Source organism: Vipera ursinii, assembly GCF_947247035.1.
Source record: "Vipera ursinii genome assembly, chromosome: 13".
NCBI classification, from domain to species: Eukaryota; Metazoa; Chordata; class Lepidosauria; order Squamata; family Viperidae; genus Vipera; species Vipera ursinii.
Genome location: NC_139526.1, coordinates 43,652 through 62,942, shown reverse-complemented (window position 1 = coordinate 62,942; position 19,291 = coordinate 43,652). Strand labels below are relative to the sequence as shown.

General features: G+C 41.7%; 1 long non-coding RNA gene across 1 annotated transcript in view; it reads right to left on the bottom strand.

Moving 5' to 3' along the window:
• Positions 1–2,626: 2,626 nt before the first annotated feature.
• Positions 2,627–19,291, bottom strand: part of LOC310646478 — a 49,345-nt gene continuing 32,680 nt past the window's right edge. The window contains exon 3 of the long non-coding RNA XR_014493699.1: positions 2,627–2,671. This is a non-coding gene — a long non-coding RNA (uncharacterized lncRNA). The remainder of the gene's footprint in view (positions 2,672–19,291) is intronic.

The window sequence follows — 19,291 nt, the reverse complement described above, 5'->3', positions numbered from 1 at the left end:
CCCAATAGTTCTGCAGCTGTTGGACCTGCTTGCTTAGTGAACAGTCCTGAGTCCTTGTAGCCCATTTTTCACCAGAGGTCCAAGACTCCAACATCTAGCAGGCAGCGACAGAGCTGGTTTGGGTTTCTGTAATTTACATCTCACCATATTTTTTATGGGAGAGACACTCTTTGTGTGACTCCTCTGATGAGACCTGCCCAGTATGGTTGAAACTTTGGCATAGCTCTCACCTACCTCAGAGGACACAAGCCCCACAACCACATCAAGGTAGTGCCTCACTGATGGTAATTTTAATTTAATTATTATTTTTAATTATTAATAAATCCTTGCAACTCTTTTTTCTGTATTCTGTATCCAAATCTAGGAATCAAAACTTTCTTTCTCTCCCTATCACCATGGCATCTAAAGATTTGATCTATTTCCTCTTTTTCTCCCTGCTCAGAATGGCTGGCTTGGATGGGAGTTTTCCGCATATGTCACCAGAAAATTGTCAAGATGTTTACAAGTTTGCCATAGACTATTTGACTTCCAAGATTTCTCAAGGAGGTAAGAACAACAAACTTCTTTTTTTGACTAAGAGCTACTATAATAAAAAGCAAATCAGATAGAACTCAGGATGGACCTAACAGCATAGAGAACAAGCTTGGATTGCGCCACTTCAAACATGTATGCTTAAATACTTCTCCTTAACAATCACATTTGGGACCAGGAACTCTATCACCAGTGGCGTAGCGTGGGGGGTGCAGGGGGGGCGGGCCGCACCGGGCGCAACATCTGGGGGGGGCGCGCTCGCACTGAGCTGCTCAGGGAGCCCCAAGGGCTGCACAGAGTCGGCTTGGCTCCGCTCTCGAGCTGCTCTTTCTTGCAAAGCGAAACGAGTCCGGCAGGTGAGATGGGCGGCCACATAAACTGAATAAAATAAATAGAAGCGCCCAACTCTCCGCCCAGGCTCAGGCCAACCGCAAGCGCCCCGCAGGCTTGGCCGAGTGAAGACGGACCCGCCGGCCGGCTGGCCTAGCTTCGTGCGCATGCGTGGCTTTATTTAGCGGGGCTCACGTGCGAGCTTGAATGCAGCGGCTCTTGCAGGTCGGAGCCCCGCCCAGCCGCCCTCGAGAGGGACCCGGAAGCATCCCGCATGCGCGCGACTCTTCGTGGAAAGTCTACACCGCTGCGGGGCGCGTCTTTTCGGCGGTGCCATGACGTCACCGGGTTAGGGGGCGCAAATTGCCCCGGGTGCTGACAACCCACGCTACGCCACTGTCTATCACTAAGCAATGTGCTTACTAAGTGAAACATCACATGACCAACAGGCTTCTGCTGTAGTCTTTAAGCGACTCACTGCAGTCATTAAGTGAGATGTCACATGATGTGACTTGCAATTTTATTGCCAACTTCTCCACTGAGTCTTCTTGTTGGAAGCCGGTTGTGAAGCACACAAATAATAATCATATAGTGACAGTTGTAATGTGAGGACTGGTTGCAAAGTTACTTTGTCAGCACCATTGTAACTTAAGCGGTCACTAAACAAGATAATAGTTAAACAAGGACTTTCTGTAAAGAAAACTCTTTCTACTTTATAAAGAAATTGGCCCATCACAAAGCAGCTCAAATTCTCTTATCTGTTATCAAAATTGCTGTGTTGTGAGTTGCTTTTTTAAAACAAAGAAATATTTCTTTGCTTCCAATGAGATCCGTTCTTATGGAGACAACCTTTAAATTAGTCAAAATGCTTTATATGATTCTATTGGATGGGCACTGCAGAATTAATGTCAGAACAGAACACCTTACGCTTCCACAGCTGCCTCACAGATTCCTCACAGGGAGGTGTTAAAAAAGTCAAGGTGACATCTGCAGTGTGAACAAAATTCATTTTGGCGGGTTTTTGTTTTAGTTTTACCAGCAGCATGTCAGAAACTAGGCTTTGATTGCAGGGTCACACCACTTTTTGACTGCCAGATGCTCTCGGATTCCATATAATACATACATCATCTATGTATTTTTGAAGGGATGATCATGTAGTGCTATTCAAGGTTTTTGTCTCCCCTGATTGTAGGAAATGTAATTTATTTGAAAAAAAAGTGAAAAAGCCTTCCAGTCTCCATAAATGCAGCATCTTCATGATGTTATTTTTTTACTTTTTCATAAATTTTTATACCATTTAACTGGGATATTTTATCAACTTCCTTATTTTCAATTAAAAAAATTAGCAATGAGATATGTTAAACTATTAGCACAATAAAATTTAAAATTGTTTTAAACCTGCATTTTGCTCTGGAATAGGAGATATATCAATTCTGATTCCTTACAATTCTTCCTTTTTTTCCAGTCTGATATGTTTGGTACTCCATACTTGAGAATCCATTTTTTAAATTGGAAATTTAAAAATTTAAATTTGTCCTGAAATCACTGTCTCAATACATGCATGTTTTTTTTCCAATTTTGCCTCATTTTTTGCTAAATATTTTTTCCAAATAAAACACATTGTTGTCATGAATAATGTATGTGCCTTTTGATGAATACTTCCCTCTGTTACAGTTTTGGCAAGCTGAATTGCAGAACTCAGAGAAAGGTGCATTTCAAATAACTAAATTTAAATTTATGTATATAAAGAACACAAATTTCTTACCTATACCTAGCTTGTGTCTACCATTTTGATTTCTGTGGAGATCCCCTGTGGAAAATAGGAAGAAAAAGAATATAAGAAACTGAAGAATTTAGAAAAAATATTTTAAATTTTAAATGTTGAAAAAATAATATGTGTGGTTCTTAATTGTGTGCTTTGTGAGCAGTAGTCTCCCCAACTCCTCCCCCTTTTAGCCCTTTAATCCACAGGCCCACAGAAGCATTACACCATTTTCTGATACTGCCTTTTATCTTTCCAGGTGATCCTTGCATTGAAAATACCCGGGGCAGCTTGGACTGGTTAAATGCCAATTTTAAACGCTTCAGCAGATTGGCCAGTTATCAAGACCTGGTTGGCCTGAATCCAGATTTTAATGCAGTAAATAAAGCACTGGCTAGAGGAGGAGGAGAAAAATGTGGGAGGCTGAAAAGGATATTGGGTTCACCCTGAAATTCCTTTGAATAAGAATCACCTTAAATTTGTTTCCACAGCTGGATGCAGTGGCAAGTCTCTCACCATGGCAACTGGCTGACTACACATTAGAAGGTGGTGTTCTGCGTGACACAGACAAAGCCCGGAAGGTCTTTGGGGCTCTTGATTCACAGGATATTGCAGAGTTTATGGATGCTTTTAATGCTGCTGCCAAGCAGGTCAGACATATACACATTTACACGCATGCGAGCACACACACACAAACACACACCTTCCTTCTTTTTACAGTCCCTCAGTAACCCTTCATGATAAGGGGACAAGGATAGGACTAAATTTCATTGACACCTGTGTCATGTTCGTAGGGAGGAAGGGATAGAGTACAATGGAAGGAACTTAATCTTCCAATTTGTTTTGGCTACTTAGCCTGGACGAGAGTCACCATCCTCCAGAGTAGTCTGGAAAAATCCTTATAAATGTATAATTCACTTATTTCATACAGCCCCTGCTGTAAAAAGATTCAAGATGTTCAAAGACTCTCTTTTAACACATTCACTTGCACAAGAGGGCTGGAGATTCTTATCACAGTTTGCAAGGTTTTATAACTTAATTCTTGCATTAAAATGCCTTATTGAAGTCCATAATTCTTACTTTGTTGATTGTGCCTTGATTTGGCTATTCAGTCTGGATTCTGAAGGCATGCCAACTGAATCTTTAAATTGAAATAACTAATTGAATCATATTCAGTTGAATTGGATCCTTTTAGCCAGTGCTTTTTTTGTAAAAGAAAAAGGTGCCAGAACTCACACATGTCATACAACCCGCCTTGCCTACCCTACAAGGTTCCATCCAAAAAAGGTGCCGGAACTCCATTCTGAGCTTTCTATGACAAAAAAGCCCTGCTTTTAGCTATTTAGAGAGCCTTTATGCCTAAAAGCTGCTTTTTCAAATCTCCTGGGGAAATCAAATGTATAACATTTGAATTGATGTGATTCTGGGGACCAAAGAGCAGATTCTATGAGTTTTGTATCTTTCTATTTGATCTGAACATTTCAGTCTGGATACTATCTTGGAGCAGAGGGAATGTATCCCATAAATGTCACCTTTAAAGGAAGGTATGACCCCTTCTTAGAGAAGAGGCCTAGAACAAGGCTGCTAATAAGAAGGGCCACCTTGATTCACCTTCATTGGTTAGGGGAGGGTGCCACAAAAGTTAAGATGGTAGCCACATCTGGATGATTGACATTTCACCCCTTGTTAGCAGGCCCTGAAAAGGCAGGGCTTTGGTCATGTCTCATGTTCACCGTGAGTTTTCTAACTCTCTGTTGATACTCAATGTCTTCTCAAAGTAATGCCCTTCTGTTTCAAGGAATTCTGCTCAACAATTGTTGGCTGGAAAGAAACATCCTCAGATTGTGTTTTCTTCTTTGTTCTCCAAGCATCATCTGTCTCAACTGCCCCACTTGGAGATGAGGCGGTTCATCCTGGGTGAGATTTTCTGTCACTTGAATGGCCTCATCCACCTCTTCACGGCAGCGGACTACGACACATGGTTTGGACAACGGCTCCGCTTTTTCCTGAGTAGCCTGGATGCCCAGAATCTTGGCTTCCTACCTAGTGACCTGAGCTGTGATTCCCTTGCAGTCATGTATGTACAATTCTGTGCCTTTCATCCAATGTGTATTTCCTCAAATAGCTGTGTTCCAATATTTGAGGGGCTCTTACAAAGACAAAGCAGTCAAACTATTTTCCAAAGCACCAGAAACCAGGACAAGAAACAATGGTTGGAAACTAATCAATGAAAGAAGCAACCTAGAACTAAGGAGAAATTTACTAACAGTGAGAACAATTGACCAGTGGAAGAGCTTGCCTTCAGACGTAGTGAGTGCTCCATCACTGGAGGCTTTTAAGAAGAGATTGGACAGCCACTCGTGTGGAAGGGTATAGGGATTGGATTAGAAGACCTCCAACTCTTTTATTCTGTTATAATAACCCCCACACAACATGGAACCAACCACATGAGATGCTATTATTAATAATAATTGGTTAATGTTTTTAAATCTGCAAATAGATCAAGTTGGTTTTCTCATAGTTCCTCCTTTTTATGAACTGGTCAAATTCAGTTTATCAAGCATGACCACGCCTTTCTAAATTTGTGCTAAAATTTGTATATCATTTAGTGCACAATTCTTCCAAAGGTCTATGTTTTTCTTGGCAATGTTACCTAATATGCTCAATCCTTGCAAATAATTTATCTAATATAATACACTTTTACATGGGTGTCACAAATAAATTATAAATGGCATATAATAATGTTCTGTATATGGAACTGCCTTTGGAAATGACCCAAAAGCTACAGATGGTACAGAAAGTAATGACTAAACTTCTGGATGAGTATCACACTAGCAAAGAAAAACAACAAATTACCGCATTTGTTGCTAGGGTCCTTCTGAACTAGATTTAAATATTGACTATTAGCTTTAAAGCCCTGTGTGTCATGGTTCCGATAGATGAAACTCTTCAAAAGAACTTCGAGGCATTGTTTACCTTAAAGAATCTTTTATTCAAGAAACAAAGTATCAGCACTACATAATTGAAACCAAAAACTAAATTCCCCTCCCCTGGATACAAAGTAACAAAGCACAATTCCCTCCTCCAATAAACAGTCAAAAATCACATTCCCCAATTAGCTTGAAGCGCGGGCTTTCTCCCCAGCTCTCCAACTCGTCCAAAGTCTATCAACTGCGGGCCCAATGACCTTGGGTTCCCACAGCTGAGTTATTATTGTTATGACTAGCTGGACTCTCATTCACATTCCTCCTCCCAGCATCAACTAGCTCTAAAAGCAAAAGAGAAAAATGGCTGCATTTCCATCTGTTGTCAAAGCAAGAACATCCAATGTTAGCAGCTTTGACACTGTGTGCGATAGACAACTAGGACAAAGTCTACTCATGCAGTCAAGACCTCTAGATTGTTGAGGCTCTTTGTGAGTTTCATGAGCCATTGACAAGCCTTCTAAATGGGGGCTGCACTCTTTGGAATACCCTCTTTCAGAGACAGAGATGTTCCTAACCATTAATTTTGTCTTTTTCTTTGAACTTGCTTTTGACTCTAGGTTGTTTTTAGTCACCTTTCATTTTATTTGTTTTCTTTTTGTGCTGAGTTTTTATCTTATTGTCACCTATCCAAAGTTTGCTAGGATTGGTGTATGATACAAATACTGGAGATATATGTGTATAGTATCTATGCATTTTTAATTAGCAAATGGACTGAAAACCTCAGAAAAATATGGCATTTCAAACAATAGTTATATTTTAATTTGTATGAATGTTCAAGATGGCAAATTTAGACTCCTTTATATTCAAATGTAAATAATTTTTCCTTCATGATTTTGCAGAGTGAACACTTTAAAAGACCACCATGACAACAACACATTTGAAAACCCTGAAGATATATATTCTTTTATAAAACGGGTTCTCCATTTCCATGTACAAAATTCAGGTGAACAAAAATATGATCTACTCAATCTTCCAGATATAAGGGTTTTTATTCTTTAAATATATGACGTCATTATCAAAGATACTCTGCTTTAAAAAAAGATACTCTGCTTGAAGGAGATTAAATGTTTTTAAATGTTGCTGGCTTTTAAGTTGTGGATCATGTAAATTTTACAGAATCCTATAAATCTTCTGATTCAAGTGCAAAAGCTCAGTGCAAAAGTCCACCAAACCATCCATCCTCCTTTGAAACAAAAAGTTCCAGGGGTTAAAGGTTTACTCTTCTAACAGCTTTCGCTACCAGAAATCTGCAATTTGAAATTCTTTTTTGAAATTTCAGCCAAGCAGTCCTTAGTCTGTGATTCAGCCAAAACAATATCTTGGGTGAGCCAGGAGTAAATGTGTAGGGTTAGGAAATAAGGTTAGGGCTTATTTCCTCTGCAGATGCTGTGTATTTTCAGTCGTATCTATTCCCCCACCTGAGTCAACACTGTCACTACCAACCTGCACAATCAGCAACAAAGCCCCAAGTCTTGGATTTTTACTCCTGTTCTCCCATTCATTCCCATGAATCACTTCTGACATTCTGGCTCCTAAATGGAATGAAATACCCTCCCTTCTTTCCTTATAGAGAGCGAAATTTAGAAACACCTGTGTTCCAGTTTAGGTGCAGACTACAAAAGACGGGCATCCCAGAAGGCAAGATGGCAGTCATGATTGCACAATTGAAGTCCCAGTTATTTTTTTGAAGTGGGAGGCAACTCATGCAACTGAGCTCACTCTGGAATTTTTTTACAATTCTGTGAATATTTCTTCACAAAATCAACTATTATTATAGTTGATTCTTATATATATTATTTATTTATTTATTTATTTATTTATTTAATTAATTAAATTTCTATACCGCCCTTCTCCCGAAGGACTCAGGGCGGTGAACAGGGCATATCTTAAAACTACAAAAATACCAAAGTTAAAAAAGAATTATGCTTTATCAACAAGAATAAAATACAAAACAAAGGAAATGGAAAAACATATATCCAACAGTAAGAAAAACAAAGAAATATATATATATATAAAAAGAGAAAAAATAATCCAAACATCAAATAAATCTAACATTAAACAGACAAAAAATCGACCCAGCTGGATGAACTATTCCAGGGGTGTCAAACTCAATTTCACTGAGGGCCACATCAGCATTGCGGTTGCTCTCAGGGGGCCGGGTGGGTATGGCCTGGGTGGGCGTGGCCTACTGGGTGGGCGTGGCCAGAGTACGTATGGCTTACTGGGTGGGCGTGGCCAGCTCTACATCGTTCGCATCAAGGGTGCCTATGGGGGCCTGGGCAGGAGTGGGACAGATCTGAGGATCTCTCGCAGAATGAGGGTCTCTGGGCCAGGGCCAAGGCAGTGGGGGCCGTTCCCTCACTGTTTCCAGGATGGCTTCGCAGGCCGCATGAAACCACTTCGCGGGCCGGATCTGGCCCCCGGGCCTTGTGTTTGACATGTCTGAACTATTCTGTGCCAGAAAGTTTATGCCCCAAATGTTTTGCACATTTTAACTTACTTCCTGAGGAAAGCGATGTATGTATGTATATATTTATATTTCCTATGTCTTAACCATCCGTCTCCTTCAATGTACTCAAATATATATACAACATATAACAATGTTAAAATAGTAAAATTAATTTAAGATTAAATATATTTAAATTAAAGGGACGCAGTGGCTCAGTGGGTTAGGACGCTGAGCTTGTCGATCAGAAGGTCAGCAGTTTGGCAGGTCAAATCCCAAGTGCCACGTAACAGAGTGAGCGCCTGTTACTTGTCCCAGCGTCTGCCAACCTAGCAGTTCGAAAGCACATAAAAATGCAAGTAGAAAAATAGGGACCACTCCGGTGGGAAGGTAACAGCGTTCCGTGCGCCTTTTGGCGTCTAGTCATGCCGGCCACATGACCTTGGAGATGTCCTCGGACAAGCGCTGGCTCTTCAACTTTGAAATGGAGATAAACACCGGCCCCTAGAGTTGGAAATGACTAGCACACGTGCAGGGGAACCTTTACCTTTACCTTTTTATATTTAAATTATAAAATGTAACAGTACAACATTTCAAAAAGGTAAACAAATTCTAATAAGGGCATTTAGTAATGGTTCATACAGGTATGGGTTGTTCTCATGGGGCTAGCCAGCCCCACAATTATGTGGTCCTCTGTGCCCCCCACACAAGGCTGTGCAGCCAAGTTTTGACCCCTTTGAGGAAGGCCAGCAGAGTGGAGACCCGCCTCATCTCTGGGGGCAAGATGTTCCCTTAATGCAGAGGCAATGGCAGAGAAGGCTCTCTTCCTAGGCCCCACTAGTCGAAATTCTTTGGCTGATGGGTCTGTAGCATACTCAGTCCTTGCCTGATTGAGTGAGACAGGTGGATGCAAAAGGACAAAAACCCATAATCAAAGATCCTCCATTTTGAGAAATGTCTGAATCTTTTCTTGGGGTGCCATCAAAGAAGCAAAGGGGTGTAAGGCAAGCTCAGCATCTGGAAAAAGAGGCTAGTTGATTGTTTTCTCTGAATCCAGGTGTGTTAATGCTGGAGTGGGCAATGAGGAAGTTAGAGGCTGTTCAACTCAACACGTGAATTTGAGCAACAGCATTCAGGGGTTATTTGACCAGAATTGTGAGCAATCATTCTATCTTAGTCAGTGATTAGGGAAGGATACTGGAACTTTTAGTTTAGTAACAACAAAAAGATTATAGCTCTTTTGCCATCTTTGGTGGGTTTCGATTCTCAGCAATGGCCTTGCTGGCAGCAGAATACTGAGAGTTGAAATCTACTCAGCTAGAAGGTACCAAAATAGATCTAACACAGGTTCCCCATCCTTGGTATAGGTTAATGCCAAGTAGACAAATTCCTTCTATAGGATTTTGCAGAAGCTATGTTTCAATCTACTAAGCAGATAGACTCTGCCCTTAAGCACTTTGAGAGGTTTTTGTCCCAGTTGTAGCATTTCTTAATCCTATCTTCTTTACATTTTGCACTTCAACTTTCTGAATGCTTTGCTGGGTGACAAGTGTGGAAGCTGAAATCCAACACAGTCTGGCAAGTTGGATGTTAGTGATAATCTGATATCATAAATAGTTGCCTCTGCAAGTATCTGGATTTTTGACTGCTTTCTCGTTGCCACAGACTCTGCTTGCACACAGGGGATCTCCACAGACAGACAGTGGCTGGCAAGAGTTTTTGGACCCTTCACCATTTATGGCTCATACTCAGATTTCACTGCACTGAAAAGCAATTTCCATGGGGTGAGAATTTTATGGCCTGGGGGAGTCTAAACTTGGTTCCTTGGCAGTAAAAAAAACTCAAGGGGTTCTTTTATTTGCTTTTTATTATTAAATTTATATGCTTCCCATCTTACTGTTGTAGTGACTTTTGAGCCAATTTTATTCAAACAGCCTTCAGAATTTTATTCAACCATACCTCCCAATTCTGCTGATGTATTTTAAGATTACAAGCAAAGAATCTTTATCCTTGGGTTCTCTTCACAGTTTAGGGCCAATGAGGCCAAACAAGTCAAATAGGCACATAAGCTCCTTCCTCACGTTTTAGCTTGCAAAATTTTATACTAGTCTGCATGAAAGAGATGAAGATTTCTGTACCTTCTTCCAGAACCTATTCACTAGCCTAGATGGCATTCTTAGCCACCTGTGTCTGCAAGAGCAGTGAAAAATCTTGTGGTACTTTCAAGATTACCAATTTATTATCCTCTAAAACAGGCATGTCAAACTGATGGCCGGTGGGCCGCATGCATCACGTCAAAACTACACCCACCCCATTGCCGGCAATGGGAAGTCACGTGATGTCGCAAGTTTGACATGCCTGATCTAAAACAAGTGCTTCAGTAGAACATTGGCCTTTAGTGAGCCTATGTGAAGTATTTTACTGGATTTGACTAGAGTATATCCAGCAGATGGCATTACCTAGCCAACCTCAGCTTATTTTGACATACCTGTATACTTAGACCTGGATGGAAGTTCATCAGGAAAGTCACTGAAGGACAGGAAGAGCCACTATGAAGGCAGTAGTCGCAAAGCAGACTTGACCCCAGACCAAGAAATTATGTCAGACAAAAATGTCAGACAAGCCTCTCCCTAGACAACATAAAGAAAAGGGGGAGTAGGCAAGCACATTCAGAGCGCAAAATTCTGTTACTCTAGCTTTAAATAAAAGTAATCCTGCTCTATATGGCATTGGTTCCTTAGTCTGTCTACCTTGTAGAGCTAAAAAGATCCCAAGATCCCACCATCTCACTTTCAACTACTTCTTGTTCTGCTTTGCTGAATATAGTCGGATTCCTTGGACTTGTTCTCTGCAAGAACCTTGGCTGAGCTGTCAGTTCAAAGCCATACCGTTTACAGCACTTCAGCCATGAAGCACATCTTCCAGACTATCAAGAAGAAAGCAGATGCAGACCAATTCCTTGGCACTTATTTGGATGAGTTCAACCCCTTTGTAATGAAGGTCAGCAAAAGTCTTAGACACAGAGGTGTCCTGGAGGGTGTGTGTTTGTATTAAAATAGATAATATGCCAGTCATGGCATTGCTGCCGAAGCAACAATAGTGATGCTGTGACTGCCATCTTGCTTAGAGTTGGGACTTTCATTGCAGAGCAATCTTGCCTGATTCGTCCCTGTCTTGTTGATCCCACCATCAAGCTCTCTAGAATGTCCTCTACCACCCAGCTTACCTTAGTCTTTGGGTGGCGGTAGGTGGACAGTCTCTAATCATGTATTGGTCTGCAGGCCTTTGCTGTTTTGCTTTTCTAAGAATCCTTGTGTAGAGCCTACATGGAAACCAAATGCATTCTCAGGAATAAATCTGATGCTTTAAGCAAGCTAGTATACCATTGAGATTCTTTTATCATTAATGGTCAGGAATTCAACTAGAGGGAAATGTTCTCGGAACTTAAAAAGGTTCAAAAGTATGCGGGGGGAAAGTTATGTTAATTTCAGTATTAAGTTGCCTATCCTTCCTTTTGGCCAATGTCTCCCTATTTTTAGGCCTATTTGTTCTATAGTTAACTCCTTTGTAATTATTCAAAACTCACCAGATTTTTCATTAGTTTACAAACTTGGGAAATTATATTAAATCCTTCGCTCATCTCTCTCTTCCACCCTAAAGATATTGTCTAACCTGAACAAATATACCACCACCTTCTGCTATCTCCTGCTTCTTCCTCTAGAATCGTGATTTGCTAAGCAACACCAATATCAGGGATGCCCTGTTGATGTTGTCAGCAGAGATAAGCTTCCCCCAAATGTCAGCGCTTTCTTTGAAAGACATGGTTGGGTGGCTAGAGAGACTCAACGACTTGCTGCCAGGTATCAATGGAACCATGCTGGAATTGCTGCCACTGGATATGTCCTGTCCATACTACCAAACAGTGTAAGTACACAATGACAGTGGCTTGAATCTTTTCACGCCTGGGTCTCTTCAGAGGCTGCAAAACATAATTTAGGAGGAGCAGATCTCTCGTTAATTGATGATCTACTTCATTAATCTTTTTTGCTCATGTCACCTTCAGTGTTTTCATCCTGCTCACTTAAAGAGGAAGCCCCACCATGTAATGCTTTATAAAAGTACAGTTAAAATTTTTTGAAACAATATCACAAAATTCTGACAAGAGTAGTTACAAAAAAAGTAATTTAATTTTCACATCCACATCGGTCTACTGTGTTTTTCTTGACCAGTTCAGCCCTCGTTTTCCAAGCAGAAACTTCTGAGTACAATCACTCCCAAACTTCCAGCTTTCTTCTTTTGTAGAAAAAAAACACCCAATTGATTAGGCACATCCACCAAAGCCTATTACGCAAGCTGGCAATGGGAGGAGGGGTCAAAAAGTCAGAATGGGATCTTTTATGGTCATCACAGTACACTTTTAAAAAAGGAATGAAGCTTCAACTTTACAGAAGGGGGTTGGGTTGCAAACCACTACTTAAGTCATTTCATTCCATTTCTCAGACAGAAGACAGAAATCACAGAAAATTGTTTTAAAATGATAGCGGGGAAAAGGTATTAAATACAAAAAAGAGAATAATCACATTTAATTAATTATTTGTAAGGACCTGTCTCAACTAAACCTCCCAAGAAAGCAGAACTCTTGAAACAGGCATTGTCTCAAAAGGATCTTTTTATTGAGAGTTAGTGATGGCAAGAGAGCAAAGCAAGATCTGACATTTGGCACCTAAAGGATTACATCAAAAAGGCAATTCACAACTCCTCCCCCCGCTTCAAAAGTCCGGTTGAAATCCAGCCAATCCACAGGTGCCACGATTTAACGGGCTTCTCCAGGTCTCTCCTGGTTTTGTTTCTATTTTTAGGTCACATTCTTCTCGCCCAGAGGGAAGGCCCACAGCAGAACAAAGCAGATAATATTCCCCTGCAGGCACACACACACACCCCAATAGTATGGCAAGCCCTGAAAACACATAGGCAAAAGCAAGAGAGGGGAAAAGGAAGGATTAAAGGCAAACACAATTGAGGGGCTCTGACATTATTATCAAGAAGCCCTGAGAATCACCACCCTTGACTTCCGAGTACCATGCTGAAAGCCATGCTCCAAAACATAGTAAGGGATGCAGGGCAAAGGCTGTTTTCATTTATTTTATAGTAAATTAAAACAGCCTTTGCCCTGCATCCCTTGCTATGTTTTGGAGCATGGCTTTCAGCATGTCACTCAGAAGTCAAGTGTGGTGCTTCTCCACAAAAAAAATCTTACTCTCCTAATTGTGTATTTAAAAATATGAACCAGTATTCATATGGTATAATATTATGCATTGTTAGAAGCAGGAAAAAGAGACTCCCACATGCACCCAAAGGATGCAGAAAAAATGGCAAACATATCCATCAAGGATAGAAAATGTAAGGCAGGGCATCGTAGATTCAAATCTCATTATGACCGCAGATATCAACAGATTGATTCATATATGGTTCTACAGTCCACAGTTAAAAATTATTCCCTATTTTGCAAAGTTAATGTGAAAATTATGATATATATCTGAAATAGTTAGAATGCCTGTTATGAATAAAATATGCATTTATATTTTGCATTGGCAACATCAGGCAGGTTTGTGAGTATGAGGTGCTAAACACTCTTCATGCACAAATCTGCTTAATATACTGAAGTCAGGCCATTCTGAAACCAAATCATCTGTGTTTTTCCCCAGTGTGAAAGCTCTAGACCGTGTTTATTCAACGTTGTCAACCAGGAAGAGGCAGGATGTCTATGGATTTCAGAAGACTTACTTGACTGCCCAGTTTGCTATCTCAGGTAAGGAGTGGAAGCAACACCTAGTTATAAATAATAAATAGCTGTATCACTCCATAATATCATTACAGATGTAAGGCAGGTCCATCTGTTGGAGCAGACATAGATTCCAAGAAAGAGCCATTCTTTGATCTCAGTGAAGATGGTTCAAATCCTAGCCACTTTTGCAAGTAAAACTTTCAATAGAATAACATTTATGACATCAGAAATAAATTAATCCTTATTGCAACCTACAAATGAACCACAAATTATCATTTTTCCTGGGAAAATAAAAAAGCAAGACACAAATACAGAAACAAATGCAGTCTTAACTCCTAGGAGGGCTTCTGAGAAAAAAACATTGAGAAAGTGTTTGCACTTGTATCTCCTTCACACACATACAACACTACCTTACAAAATACTAGGTATAAAATATGTGATAATTTACAAAGAATACAAGAAACACTCCTTGGCATACTAAGTTTAAATTTGGTCCCTGCCTAGACTTCAGTTTCAGAACCAAAAAATAGGATAAAAGCATAATTGAATAATCACATACATTGCTTCCCCTTCATACCTGCTTCTCCATCTCCATATTCTTCCTCTCCTTTGTCCCCTTCCATTTGGCCACTTTGAGTAGCCATTCTCAGTCATGAATTACTGACCTTCAACCATTTATATAGAAACTTCATTTAATTAAAGAAAGGTGAGAAGGGGAACTAAATGTTTCCAGTTTCTGTGAATGGAAATCCATAATTTAGAATTTTTTATCAGATTTATTTGACTACCCATCTATCCAGTGAAATTCTGGACAGCAAACAAAATAATAGCAATAGCAACAGCACTTAGACTTATATACTGCTTCACAGTGCTTTACAGCTCTCTCTAAGCAGTTTACAGAGTCCACATATTGTCCCCAACAATCTGGGTGCTCATTTTATCAACCTTGGAAGGATGAGTCAACCTTGAGCTGGCGAGAATCGAACTGATGGCAGTCAGCAGAATCAACCTGCAATACTGTATTCTAACCATTGCACCACCACAGCTCAAAATAAAAACATCATCAACTATGTTATTGGGGAGAGGAAATCCCACAACCGTGTAGGACCTTGAAGGTGACAACCAAACCTTGAATTGCAGTTGGACACTTATTGCAACTCAGTGCAGCTCATGTAGCTGTGATGTTATGCGAGTGTGCAGGACCTTAGTGCTCCTAATATTTCACATATTGCTATACTTTAAACCAACTGAAGCTTCCAAATATTCTTCAAAGGCACATTGTAATTGTCTAATTGGGACGTGAATTAAAGTGTGAGTGACCATTATTAAAGCCTCCCAATCTACGTATTAGGTGCAATTGGCGTACAAAATATATTTCTGCAATGGCCATCCTGGCCAAAACGGCCACTTGCTCCTCAAGCAAGAGCCTGAGTCCGAAAGGTGCATCCAGATTGTGCTCAACTCCATTTGGTTGAAGCAATAGGCTCTTTTACTAAAGATCTTTACTACAGATTAGTGGTTGCAGTAAAAGAAGGCTAGAACTGAGTATTCCTGTGCAAAGTTAGAAGTTTTTCTTCTTCCATGGCCCTCTCCCCTGACCAGATTGTCAGTATCCAATAGCATCCCAATGCAATGTTTTGGGAACCACTCTGATGTCAGGCATATCTTGAAATGGTTTTGCATTCTTTCCCAGGCTAGGTGTCCTTGGGTGGCTGGATCTACCCGATGTAACACCTCTGGTCTTTGTCAGTACCCATTCCCTCCCACGTTACATTCTCTCTTACAACTTTCCCAAAATGCTTTGCCCCCCTCCCTCCATTTATGGCAGTATACCAACAAGCTTAGCAAAGCATAGTGAAGATGGCAGAGCTGGCAGTAACCCCATTCAGAATTAAGGAAAAAAAATCACTAGATATAGGGTGGAGAGATGTAAAACTCACGGTCACTCTGTTGGGACTCAGCTGAAGCTGGTTCTTCCCAATCCAACTGGCATAGCCTCCAGAAGCTGGGAAAGCACCTTAGTGGCATCACTCAGGTAGAGATGTGTATGTCAGCATCATCAGATAGCATGCATATCCCCTTTCTATAACCTTATATACAGTAGATTTTTATTTATTATTATTATTATTTTATTTTTTATTATTAATTTAATTTATATACCGCCCTTCTCTCAAGAGACTCAGGGCGGTTAACAGGGCAATACATAAAAATCGGATACAAAAATTAAAATTATTAAAACATGATTAAACAATGCCCATAATAATACAAATTTAAAATTGAAGTCATAATAAAAATCCCACCCCATCCCATCAGGCCAGGCCCGCTTCTTTAAAGAGATGGGTTTTAAGGTCGCGCCGGAAGGAGCGGAGATCGGGCGCCATCCGGAGCTCTACCGGAAGATGGTTCCATAAATCCGGTGCACCCACAGAGACGGCTCTCGCCCTGGGGGTCACCAGTCGGCATTCTTTGACCGGCGGCACCCTGAGGAGGCCCTCTCTGTGGGAGCGTACTGGGCGGAGGGAAGTTGACGCCGGCTGCAGGTGCTCCCCAAGGTATTCTGGACCCATGCCATGGAGGGCTTTGTAGGTCATTACCAACACCTTGAACCTCACCCGGAAGACAACTGGCAACCAATGCAGCTCGCGGAGCAAAGGTGTGACACGGGAGTATCGGGAAACCCCCGATACAACTCTCGCGGCTGCATTCTGTACCAGTTGGAGCCTCCGAGTGGTCTTCAAGGGTAGTCCCATGTAATCTCATGTAGTTGTTTAAAATGCAAACTTTCCCTCCTGTTTAACAACCCGCCAAATTCTTATCTTCTCTTATTACAAACAGTCTTGAGATACATTTTCCCTACTGCCCCCCAGCGTCCACTAATTCTAGCTCTAAAAGTAATATATGAGTTAAAGGAAGGCTACTTCTCCCTATGTTGTCAAGCAACAACATCTGATGTTAGCAGCATTGACATCCAGCCCCCCCCTTACAAAAAGGATAGACTCTGTAGCGTAATTAAAAGCCTATGTTAAGGACTATCTTTCGGTTTGTTGGGGTGTTTCTCATAAAACCTTTTGATGAGTCAGTCGGCTTTCACATCACTAGATTTCACCCAAGTGGCTTCAGACAACGAGTATCCTTTCCATTGTACTAGGTACTGCAATTTCCCTTTAAAAATTCTAGAATCAAGAATATGCTTTATTTCATAGTGGGTTTGACCAGCCACTATGAGGGGGCCGGGTGCCTTCTTAGGGGGAGGTCTTAAAGTGGATTATCGAGAAGGTTTCAACAAGCTGCAATGAAAGACAGGGTGAATTCTCCCTAAAAGCCTAGGGAGTTTCAATTCTACTGTGACTGGGTTGATGATCCTTACGATGGGGAAAGGCCCTAAGAATTTTGGACCTAATTTCTTACTGGGTAATTTTAGGTGTAAATATTTGGTTCACAGATAAACCTTTTCCCCAACTTGGAATGTTCTTTGAGGGGCTCTTTTTATCTGCCTGCTTTTTATAAGTCTCAGAAGTCTTTTTCAAAGCTGCTTTCATGTTTCTCCAAACTTCTTCCCAACTCATCACCCATTGATCAAGTGTCTGGGAAGTGGAGGGCAACTGAGGGTATTCAGGTATTGGGCTGAATTATTTTCCTGTGGCTACCCTGAAAGGCGTGTAGCCAGTGCTGCTGTGAACAGAAAGGGAGGAGGTCTGTGCAGTTTGTTTGTTGGTATGAAACATAACATCTGAGATATTGGTCCCCCATCTTGTTAGCGGATTCCACAGCCCCATTGGTAGCCAGATGGAAAGCAGATGATAGACCTTGAGGGGGTATTTATTTTCCACACTCACCACGTTCAAACCTTTATAATCAACACATAAATGAAGAGACCCATCTTTCTTTTCTTTAAACAACACAGGGGCTCCCACAGCAGACTTGGCCCGCTCAATGAATCCCCTCGCTAGATTTGTATCCACGTACCACTGCATCTCCTCCATTTCAAGGGGGGACATAGCGTACATTCTTGCTTGTGGAAGTTTGGCCCCTGGCAACAATTCAATAGAGCAATCATTGGGCCGGTGAGGAGACAAGGTATCGCATTCTCACTGAATGCCTCCGCTAGGTCCTGATACTCAATGGGGATGAGCGGGTCGCCTGGTGGCCGTGAGGTAGCCATGTGCACTCCCTCATTGGGTGGGCTGAAATTCCCTGTAACCTCTGTGGAATCAATGGGGGGCTCGGGCCCTATAGGTAGTCTCACAGTTCTCATTCCTTTCTCCCACCAGATAAATGGCTTCCATTTATCCAACCATGCTAATCCTATGATCACAGCCTCAGTCATTTTGGGGGCCACAAGGAAGCAAATAAACTCCCAATGCTCACCTATTTCTAGGCGTAGGGGCTCCGTTAATTGCGTGACTAAAGTCCCTCCCATCAGGGAGCCATCGGCTTGCTCAAACCTCACAGGTTTGGAGAGCATTTTTGCTCGTATGCCCAATTTAATGGCAAATGGCAAACTAATGACACATTGGGAGCATCCAGAATCAACTAGCAATTTTAAATCTACCTGCTTACCTGACTTAGGGATTATGAGCTTGGCAGGTAGTGAGAAAGGTGGGACGTGTCAGCTCACCATCTGGTCGTTCTCTCCTTCGTTGTTGCTGTCGAAAGAGGGTAGAGCTGGGGCGGATCCAGCCTGAGTCCTGCATCTTGCTGTGTGGGAGATGTGACTTGGGCAACAGGTTCCTGTGATCCGCTTGGATTTCTCTCTCATTGGCTGCTGTGCAGGTTTCTTTCTCACTGCTGGTCCCAGTCTGTTGGGAGAAGGGGACTGGGCAGATCGCTGCTCGATGTCCCTGCTGTCTGCATCGGAAGCACTTGATTGGCGGGCCTGCAGGTGGCCTGCATCTTTCAGCAGCTGCAACAGAGATCCTCGGGATGGTGGTTGCTGTTTGGGTTGCTCTGGCCTCGGCTCGCATTCAGGTGGGGGAGGTTTCTTAGAGCGGGCAAGCTGAACGTCTAGTTTTACCACCACCTGGTACCATGCTTGCAGCTGATCAAGTACCGCTCGATAGATGCAGACCTGAGAGAGGTGGTCATCTAACCCTTCCCTGAAGTGATGGATTATGGACTGCTCAGGCCATCTCTCTAGCCAACCGTCTATCTTGCAAAACTCTCGTACATACTCCAGGGCAGGCCGGCCGGCTTGCTTTATCTTATGGATTTGTTCTTCTGCTTTGAGGGCAATCAATGGGTCCTCAAATCTTTCCCTCAGTCCTAGGAGGAAGAGGTGGGGGTCCTCCAATTCAGAGGCTTGCTCATTGTATAAATTATTCAGCCATTCAGATGCCTCTCCCTCTAGGCTGGACGCAATCACATCGACCATAGCAGCTGGGTCTGAGTAGAGGTAGGCACAGCCGTTCAAATGAGAGCACACTTGGTTGAGAAAAAAAAATCAATTTCTC